The sequence below is a fragment of the Haliotis asinina genome, chromosome 16, assembly GCF_037392515.1.
Source record: "Haliotis asinina isolate JCU_RB_2024 chromosome 16, JCU_Hal_asi_v2, whole genome shotgun sequence".
NCBI lineage: Eukaryota > Metazoa > Mollusca > Gastropoda > Lepetellida > Haliotidae > Haliotis > Haliotis asinina.
The window spans coordinates 14670153-14682152 of NC_090295.1; positions in this window are offsets into that span (position 1 = coordinate 14670153).

The window sequence follows — 12000 nt, forward strand, 5'->3', positions numbered from 1 at the left end:
ATAAACAGATGCACAGTGGGCGCTACATAAACGGATGCACAGTGGGCGCTACATAAACAGATGGACAGTATGCTCTACATAAACAGATGCACAGTAATGTCTACATAAACAGATGCACAGTGCGCTCTACTTAAACAGATGCACAGTACGCTGTACATGAACAGAATGCACAGTACGCTCTTCATAAACAACGTGCGCATTACACCCTACAGAAACAAGTGCACGGTACACCCTAAATAAACATGATGCACAGTAATTTTCATAAAGAACGTTATATCACACACGTCTTCACGAAGCCTCACCTGAGTTCTGAACTGGATGAAGGGTTGCTCGCTCATAAACCTCTAAGACTACTCTCTCAAGCATAACCAATCGTGACAGGTAATGTCCGAGATATTGCCATTTTAAATAGGTCTACATGTCAATATCTACAGCAGAAAATATGCTTCTTCACCGTCAAAACCCGCTTCCAATTTTCTGGTTATTTTGAAACATAAAACATTTGGGCAGGTAACGCTTACATTGTCTGAACTGTCAACCTTGTTTTATTTGTAAACACGAAAGATCTGACAGAAAATAGATTTTAAAAGATAAGGAGCATGTTTAAAATGCAGTTGGTCCCCTTGGGACATGTGTTCAGAGACCATTACACTGCATCAGCGTTTGAAAGATCTCTATTACTGTTTTCTTGGTATGTAAGACAAATCTGTCTAGTCACATGTGCAAGATACTGCCATATTAGGTGGCTCCATATGTCAACATTGGAAGCAGAGAATATGTTTTGTTTGGACGTAAAAATCCTCAACCTGGGATTGATCTAATATTTACAGACCATATTCTTTACTAACTGTCAAACAATGTATTATCGAATTATCTCCTCGGGCACAAAACCCTGTTGATTAGCAAATGAAACAGGCTAATGTATTTTATAGCATATGTTAGTGATGCTTGTGTAAGGTAATACAAGTAAAAGTTTTAATGTTAGAAATATTGTTGTGGTTTCAGAAACATTCAGACTCAAACTGTGAATTTCTGCTTTTGTCTTATCTTATATAACGATAGCCATGGTTTCGCCTTTGGGGACAAACAACACATAACAAAGACAGCAGGCGTTTCGCTACAGAAGTGCAAGTCTTGAACACGACTTTGAACCCCATTTCAGCTCAGTTCAGCTCAAATGCATATCACAGACACCACATTCATCTCGATAGCACAGTTGTCAGATATGGCTCTGTAGTTCCACAGATACATGGGAGACACATATACAATGTCTAATCTGTCACAAACGCTGGCCATTTCACTGACTTCCCCACTGTAGGCTTACGTTACAATATTGATTACTGGTGAGAGTGACTGAGGAAAAGAATTTGAACATGGAGACACCTTGAGCCGCCATTACTGTCCAGGTTGCCACTGGCGCACACTGGGAGTCTTCACATTTGCTTACTGACACGACAAAAACATGGCATAGCCAATTTGAGTCTGGTTCACGCCACACAAACAGACACCATAACTTCATCATTTCCCCAACCCAGTGAAAGTAAATTTGACTGCAAACTTTTTGAGTCTGGTATAAAGCTGCCAATATACTGGAAAATAAAAGTGACAAATCAAATCCTTTTTATCACACCCAAAACATTCACTCAAAGTTTAGATTCCTTTGCTCAAATCACCAACAGGTTTTCACTACTTTGCTCAGATCGTGTTTTCAGATCACCGTTTTCTTACCTGATGAGCTATCGCATTATAGTTGAAATATTGGTGAATTGAAAAACATTATAGCAAACAAATGTTATCAAAGAATTTACACCCTTCTTGACTACAATGCTCTGCAATACAATGTCGAGTACCTGATAATGTAGCACGGTGTTGTAGACATCTACTATACGTAGATATCTCAAATATTGTGGAGTTAAGAAATTAAACAAACAAACATGATGAAAGCTCCTTCTTAGGTAAGCTCCGGAATATTGCTGAGTGTGGGTTAAACAACCTACCAACCAACCTACCTACTTGGTGAGGCGCTGATCTTTTCTAGCATTCCTCGTATTTTCATCTGCCCTGACATCTTGTTAAATGCGAATTCAAATATTTTTGGCATGCTCTCTTTCCTGCCGGTGTAGGCTGGATAAAAAAAAAACATGAATTAATTAAGGATTAACTGATAATCGGTGGATAGACGCCTTCCCTTCCCGTCGTTGCGTGAAGAAAATGGGATCAGAGAGATAATACTCAGCCGACGGTAAAATGACCTATGGCTTTTCAACAACTGTCAGACGTTGTAGGTTGACTACGCCTCACTGAGGGAACTACCGTTGATAATGATCTAAAGAACCCTTATTATGAATAATTCAGGATGTCAGCAGGTGGTCGCTAATTGCTGAGTGCATCTTTTCCCACAGGCTGTAGAACGAATGAAGAGAAATGGTGGACCTAGGGTCCATCTGAACAAACACATATAAATATACTGCACCAGAAAATAAGGAATCCACAATCATAGGGTTCTGGCTGTGGCATGGGGCACATGCCCTGTGAAGATGCGGATATGAATTATGCTTGTCGTAAGTGATGATCTGGATTTGAAGCTCACTGACGTGGATAATACATGTATTGATGTAACATCCCAACTGATATGATCGATGCCCATGATTTCAATAAATGGTTTGTCTCGTCCAGAATCGATTATAAACATATTGGACAGGCTAGATAATTGCTGAGCACTGTGTTAAACTACAAACAAACGGATATCATTGAAAGAGGCAACAGAAATGAGTGGCGGTTACGTTTCCAGAATTGTACATGTACCGTGACAGAAAATAGACCCAGAATTTAATAAACTAAATTACATTGGATGCTACTCTGGACATCGAATTGAGGACAGTCCCAGCCCATTCGAACACTCCCCATCAGCGAAACAGCTTCATGTGAAGACGTTCATACATCAATACATTATAGGTTGCACAATGATTACTCTCTGCATATCCATATTAATGGAACCTTGTTTTAAAACCAGTTGTCTAACTGTATAGTTTCAGCATCACACACTCATCGATTGATACGATCTTGACCAGAAAATATTTTCCCATCATGAAAGAAGCTAGAAAGATGCGTTAATGTCAGTGTCAAAGCTTATTTGGCTTTAATAATGAAATGTCGATTACATGTTATAAACTGCGTAATATGCAAAAACGAATGTTATGATCTTGTAATACATAAGTGCAAACAACCACCATGCTTCTACTCTCCTTCAAGGCGAGGCCATCGTATTACACAATAACAGTGATATGTATGATGTCACTTTCACGCCATCATTAATAATTTTGGTCAGAACTTTCAACGACACTTTTCTGGCGTTCAGGATACGTAAGACAATATAATTTATCACGTTATCTATGATATGTAATATTTCCTGTGAGTGAGTTTGGTTTTTGGTCACTTTCAGTAATATTCCAGCAATACCATGGCGAAGGACACTATAAATAGGCTTGACACGTTGTATCCATGATTAACATAGGACTTGATCGATTCATGCTATTCAGTGGGTTGGATGATTTCATGTGTTTTCTCATGTACGTGTTTTGTTTTTCAACACCTTCAATTATTGTTTACTAATTAAGTCACTGAGCACGCTGAAATCTGAGGTTTCATTTCAGACTTTAAACGGAAAAGACGGATATGCCGAAAACAATTCAACTGTTTTTGGAACTGCTTATTACTACTTATTAAACTCTACAGCTGCAGCCTTTCTTATTTCCAAACTGGTATTTCTTTGTCACAACACCTGTGTGGTAACATTTAAATTTGAATAATATCATCAGATGATGAGGAATTTCTTTGGTTTACAAGAACTCACGAGTGACAATAGATGCACTAGTTTTCCTTTTCTCGAGGGAGTCGACTTAGATGGTGGCTGAATTGGTGAAGGTGCTTTCAGGAGTTTTCTTTCATCATACCACAAAGATCCTTACAATACAAATGAGGACTGGATCCTCATTTTAACATGCATCGTCCGGTCACAATGGACAGCTAACACGTGGCTGTTTTATGCAACACATTGCCCTGCAGTCTGCATGAGGCAATAGCTCCGAAGAAGGTTGACAAGGACGTTTCAGTTGTGTCTGTCTGCTTGCAGTATGATATTTGGATTTGTTTTTCAGTATCATATGAAACTGAGATGAAAGGAAAATAGAACACAGTCACATGGAAAGCTGACATTTATTGCATTGTGATTTGCTCCTTGCAAAATCCATAACTTTCAATGAATTAACACAATGACATCAATGTTATTCTCTGGTATTCTCAGGTTGTATTCAATTTGCTATTATTGGAGCACCTGCTGGCTAGTTCTTGCAAACATTTCATGTCAAGCCCGAAACTAATTAATCTGTGTGCCAACCTCAATATATAACATCTTTTAGCTTGTAAATGACATCTTGGATCCAAAGATAGATACACATGCTCTCCTTCTAGGAACTGATGTTCTCGGTCCGTCACAAGAACTGTCAACTGATCCTTTCCTCACTTGAGCACTGATGCTTGAAGACAATATTAATGTTGTATTGTTTGCATTCTATTTCGACACAATGTTGTGGGCAAACAATATACAGATTTTTATTTGGATGCTGAAATGTCAAACAAATTGCCTCCCAGTAAAATGATGTACACATTGCCTTGAACACATTAATGTCAGAGCATTTAGAAATGTAGTAATATAGTGAATAGGGGTTTGGGACAGTATTCATGGACCAGGTACTGGAAGCCCCCAAACAGCCACATCGGCACCTACAGCCTTGAAAAAATGTAGAGTTTTGTGCAAATCTAGTTCTAGAAGACAAAGAATGTCTCTATAAATTCCTCTGGAGGAATATCCAATTAGAGATATTGCAGGTGCCTGGATATAAAAATAAAGCCATGGATCAAGCTACCACACAAAGCCTATGCTGAGATCTGCTCAGGCCATTTGTCCCGTCGGGAAGCAAAGAGAAAATACCACATGATACCACAGATACATGAAAATGTAGTATAGACTGCGAACCACAAAGAGAGAAGTCTTTGAGACCCTGCTGGAGAGGTGTTCCCGTTTCTTGCTCTCCAACTGAGAGAAACAAATCCTGGAGTGATTGCGCCACACCCTCTATGAGTACTACCAGATCCCTCTCCAATTTCTGGAACTGTACCTTTCACTGAAGATGGCAAAATAGTGGATTTTGTCTACATCTACAGATCCAACCAATTTAACCTGCAGTAGGCAAACTCTGAATTGTTCTCATCAGTGACTGCTGTCCGTAACCAAAGGACAGACACAACCACTATTGCATGAACTGCCTCGACACCATAATGGGTCTTGAAGACTTCTTTGTTTATGGCTTGGGGTCTATACTACCTCGGATATCTGGCTTGCAATATGTGATATTTCCTCTTTGCTTCCTGAAGGGACAAATGGTCCGATTGAATCTCAACATAGGCTTTTGCAATAGTTTGGCTCATGGCATTTTTTATATATCCATGCATCCGCAATATCTCTAATTGGAGTGCACTTCCACCAGCAGAATTTGTAGAGACACTCATTGTCTTCCAGAACTAGATTTGCACAAGGTGGCCATTTGGAGGCTTCTAGGCACAAATGTGGTCCCAGAACCGCATTCTGTATACTACTAATGTAGACAGTCTTTAATCATATGTTTGGCCACAACTCATATATCAAATTTCCTTTTTAAGGATCGTATAGCATTAATAGAGTTTTACAGTAACTGTACCAAACCTTTAACGCCTTTGCTTCGAGAACCTCAATTTCGTCAGTCCTGAAATTGTATTATTCAGTTTTATATATGAGTTTAATATATGACCTACAAGGCAAAGTCACTGTGACATTTTTCAGTGATGTCAGCCTAAACCTCAGATTAAGTCACTTTAAAAATATTTCTTCCTGGTTCTTCTCCTGTTGCTTCAGAAAGAGCTGTCTGTGTGCATAAATACAAAATATGCGCGGATGTGTGCATGAGCGCACAGAGAGTTGGGAACTTAATGCATGCAGATGCTTTGTAACCCTTTGTAATTGCGCTCAGAATGTTCCATCTCCCTTTCTAAAGCGTCATGGTGCACATGAGTGAGTAAATGTTATTTAAGACCCCCTTCAAGAATATGCAAGCTATTTCCGGCCACTCTGTAAATAATTCGCTCTGGCACAGTCCAGACAGTCACTGAAAACATATGTTCAGTCATTACCATCGTCGCATGAGAAGATATAATCAACCACCTCACCCAGACTGTCCATAAGATCCATTGATTTCATTACATACAAACTGGAAATACATGGGCACTTAGTATGGAATCCTAGAAGGGAGATTATGTGTTTTGATTTGTTTTGACACTTGATTTGTTCTGACAACTCTACAAGGTGTCAATGTCCCTTATTGGATTCAATATCGTGCAACTGTATAAAGGACATGTTGTGTTTATGTGTTTGCAATGTTCTTATCCATACCGGATATGTGGAACTGTATAAATTTAGATATTATAAATGACTGTTGACGCCAATAGTGACACAGCTGTGTTCGTGTGTGGAAAGGTCAGCCTGCGTGTCTATGCACTGGTGTTCATTTAGTACATGCTTTGATGTGCGAACATATATGTGTGTGTGCCTATGTGTGCGCGTTCATTCGTTGCCTTTTGCTTTGATACACTGCAATCATCTGAGGTAATGCCATTTTTGTCCTTGAATAAAGCTTGTATAACACTTTCTCAATTAAAACTTAAGCCCACGTATTCAGTTTTTTGCACCGAAAATTAGTCCTCCTCTTTCTTGTACATAAGGAGTTTCAAGAATGAAAGCATGATAATTTATTGCTGGCTGCAATACCCGTGCATTGATTTCTCTGAAGAAGGAGATGACTGGGATGCAACTTTGAGGCAGGCACGAATAGCTAATGTTGAGATGTCCAGAGTAAACTGATCAAAGCATGGGACATGTTTATCTTTTGAGATGGATAAGAACTTTTAAGCCTCAAGTTCTTCTTGTATTTTGTAAGCTTGGCAGTGCCAAAGTGAAATCAATGAATGACTGAACTCTGCAAAGGTTTGCCCTTAAACCTGACATCTGAGATCTGATTAATGGAAACCTTCCATGACTGGATTTTTGTTTTTCTTACTGTTTTTATTACTTGGATCAGAGTGATTGTATGCAATTATTGTCACACACATCTCTATGAAAAAATCATTTAGAATGAAATAACATCTAAATATGCCTTAAGGAGAAACAACCTGCATTACGAGCACATGTTGCATTTATCCATCAATGAAATATGCCATAAAGTATACTAAGTCTGAATGACAGGATGTTTCCAAGTGATAACACATATTTTCAACTAAAACTCAAAAACCCCATCGGCATAAAAATAAGCTGGAAGAAAGACAACTGCCAACAGTTATGCTTTCTATCGGTCCTTCTGTTGGCGTAATTTTCCCTTCAGCCAACGGAAACTAATTTCATCTTAATCCAATGGTCGTCACGTTTATCAGTGATCTATCCATGCAACTGACGTTTGAGGCACTACGGAATTTGTCTTGTAGGGTAATCGGAACTGATCCATCCGTTTCATAGCCATTTTTCTCTTTACCCCCTCAGAATTCCATTTATTTCTGAGGATAGTAAAGACTGAGTATCAGTTTGCTCTGATGGTCAATTGACAATAGCTTTGACTTCAGTGGCAAACTACCGTTAACCAACATGTCGATGATTCCAGACTTGACTACAATATACACTTTAGATGATCATCAGACCAAAAACGTTAAGTCTGAATTATACACCAATTCAAGTATTCAAAGTATATTCAGGACAAGTTTCATAGAGAATACATGACAATTTTATGGATAGCAACTTCTTGGGTTTATTTTCACGACGTTTCGGAGCTTATCCTAGCACCCTCATCAGGTTGAGCTGAACTGAAGAGTGAACTGAACTGTTCAGTTCAGCTCAACCTGGTGAGGGGGCTAGGATAAGCCCCGAGACGTTGTGAAAATAAACCCAAGAAGTTGCTATCCATGAAATTGTCATGTATTACTATGCCAACTTCTAAATGCCTTTGAAGAATCACAAGTTTCATAGAGAAAGCTGGAGTGTCCATAATGCCCATATCATATCGTTTTCTGGATGTTTAACAGATTGTACCTATGTGGAGATCTGTCTTTCATCAGAGCGAGGATCGGTGAGTGTTGTGTGGTATTTTACGCCTTCGCTCGCTCGATTCCCAATATGTAAATTCGATTGGGATGTCAGTTTCAGATATATCCGTCATGATATAGTTTGACTATTTGATGAATCAGCGAAAAAAACATATTTCACTTACTCACTCCAACTAAATGGAGACATTTATTCATGTGATGCATTGGGACGTTCCATTGTCCAAAATGCTCTTTTGATGATGGGTTTATAATATGTCACTCAGAAACGGACTTTGAGTGTTTATTTTATAAGTATGCTTAAAAAATATTTGTTTTCTAATCAACGTGTGTGAATAATATTACACTCTAACATCATCTACACAGGCGAATTTGTGTACTATTTTCAACTACGACAAATGACAGGGACAAACCCTTACGATTGCCATGAGAAATGTTTTCTTAAAGACGATTCTGACTTCATAAGAAGAAGCATATATGAACGTCTCTTGAATAATGAAGATGCCAGCTTTTGCTAAAAGTGTATCCATTGTCATACAGTGCTTGTTGAAATATCGACAACTAGAGATGAAAAGTATCCTGTTCTTCCTCAAGAGCTGTTGTTGAAACAAAATGTTAAGTAATGTATCGTGTTACCGCCTGTCAAAACAACCAAGAAGAAAAATTTTTCTGTGAGTTAATCAGCGTTGTCTGACATGGTACAAAAATGTCACAGTGACCTTGCTGTTGTATGCCTCTTATTAAAATCGTTCGTTCTTCTCGCACAGATACGACGTTTTTACTACTAAAGAGAGGTCTAACCCATGGCCAGCCCACACACGCATGTGTACAACACTGACACAGTAAGAACTGCATATCACATTATATCACGTAGCTGGAATAATATTGCTGAATTTGGTATCAAACAAATAATGAAAGAAACTAACCACAAAACAACATATGACGTAGTTTTGTATTATGCTCCATAGCGTCACCATGACGTTTTGTACACAAAATGTCTTTTTTGTCATTGAAATCTCTAATTTTATATTTAACCACGAAGTATATGGTACTTAATTTTTACTCGACAGGAATATGCAAATAGTTCAAATTGATGACATGTACAAAACTGACGAAGGAGGAATTTGACGTTCTGCTGTAGGGACTGGATCAATAGACTTCATATCATGTTCTCAGTTACCACACTCCACATTACATTCAGCATTATGCACTTTCACAACACTTCAACAGTAGATTGAAAGGCTACACCTATTTGGCAGAGGCGCTCACGACTATAAGAATCCGTACACTCTACATATTAAGCAAGGCGCAGAGTACACTGTACATAAACATGATACACAGTACACTCTACATAGACAGAATGCACAGTGCACTCTACAGCAAGAGCATGCAAAGTATGCTCTATATAAAAAATGCACAGTACGCTCTACATAACCAGAATGCACAGTGCAGTTTACATAAATAGGATGCACAGTAGTCTTCACATACATGCAACGTTACATTTCACTCGTCTTCACGAAGCTTCACTGGATGAAAAGTTGCTCGGTCACAAAACTGTATCATTTATATCAGTACTGTAACATGAGAGACATTGCTATTTTAGATAGGTCCATATGTCAGTATCTGAAATAGGAAATACACGTATGCTCATTTGCTATCAAATCCTTTTTTCAATTCTCTTTTTCGAAACATAAAACGTTTGAGAAGATGACACTTACATGGTGTAAACTGTCAACATAGGCTCTGTGAAAATGATAGATCTTCTGGCAGAAGATAAATTTTGCAAGACAAGAATCATGTTTAAAATGCAGTAGGACCCTTGGGACATTTGCCCAGTGACGATCACGCTGAAAGGTCTCTATTACTGTTGTCTTCGCTTGTAAGATAAATATCTGCCTCGTCACATGTGCGAGATGTTTCCATATTATTACATAGCTCCACATGTCAACATTGAAAGTAGAAAATGTGTTTTACTATGACGAAAAAAATCCTTATTTATCAAAGCATTGACATATTCCTTAAAACGATCATGCGCTGCACGCCAAATTCAAAATGAAACATGCAGTTGTTGAATGTCAATAGTTAAACCCATAATCATATATTTATTTCATATGTTTGCGGTTAGTCGAGTGTCAATTTGGTAACAACAGACACTGTACTTTTATTCATAACAATACTGCTTTACTCTGGTAACTTTCCGTGAGTCCTCAAGGACATAACCCATTTTTCAATGTAAAGTAGCTACATCAAACATACTTTTTACGCAACATGGTGTGGTCTCAATCAATCCTTTATGAAACTACCTTTGCTGTAACGGTTGTATAAACAGTTTTTATGCATTTTAGTTGAATGTTGGCAAGCTGTCTTGCTCGAAAGATGCGATCAAAGGTGCTCAAGCTCCGTCCGCGTAATTTGGTTGATGTCATCGTTCCTCAACCTGGGATGGGTCAGAATATTTACAGACCATATTCTTTACTAATTGTCAAACATGCATTATCGAATTTTCTTCTCAGGCACAATTACGCTGGAGAGTAGACAATCGGAAAGTGTAATTTGTTTTATATCATATGTAAGTGATGTTTGTGTGAAGTTATATAAGTAAAAGTTTGAATTTGGAAATAATTTTGTGGTCTCGGAAATCGTCAAACTAAAACTATGAATTTCACTACAAAGACAGCATGCATTTCGCTACAGAAGTGCAAGTCTTGAAGACGACGTTAAACCCCATTTCTCAGTTCACCTCAAACTTATATCACAGACACCACATTCATCTCAATGGCACAGTTGTCAGATATGTCTCCGTAGTTCCGCAGATGCATGGTAGACACATCTCTAATGTCAAATCTGTCACAAGCGCTCGACTGACGTTCTTCTGCACTAGGGGCACACGCTACATTATTGATTACTTGTGAGAGGGACTGAGGGAAACAAATTCGAACATGGAGACACCTTGAGCCACCATTACTGTCCAGGCTGTCACAGGCGCACGGGTGGGAGTCTTCACGTTTTGCCTGCTGAGATGGCCAATTTCAATCTGCTTCTCGCCACATAAACAGACACCATAACTTCATCTTTTCCTGAATCCAATGAAAGTAAATGCAAACCTTTGGAGTCTAGTCTATGAACGTCGCATGTCCTGGTATGAGGCTGCAAATATACTGGAACATAAAAGTGAAAGAAGATTATTGGCAGTATACATGTGATCTATTGCAAACATACATAAACACCATGACCTGATATAATCGTTAAATCGTTATATTCCGTAGACTGAATAATAATATAAGACTGTCTCCTGAGACCACCGTTGCAGAAATAACACGTTGTCCCTCACACATGTATATTTTACATGTATATTTTAATCTGCACCACTTAATCACGCCACTAGGTACCATTTCTAGTCTTCAAGAGTTAGAAATAACATGATCTCTAGGATATAATGATATCCGTGTGAATCGTATAGGCTTGTCTATGGATGACATATAACAGATTATTCAAAGTAAAGAGTGATTCAAATCAATTGGATATTTTATTAACATCACGTGGTAGAACATGACTGATGATAAACATTTGAGTGTGAAATTATTGTAAACTAACGTAATAATTTATGACCCATTTCAAAGTGAAAAAGTCGTATTGGAGGTATAATTTATTACTTCAGATTTGCTGTTTTCATTTCTAGACAATATAAGCAGACTTGGAAGAATCCTAGATCGCTGTGCTGTGCTGAAATCGCTTACAGCTGTCAGCTTTTTCTTATCTAATCAGCTAGCAGGTTATTGCACTAATTTGTGCAGCCAGCCGCATTGTGGCTGAAATACTGGT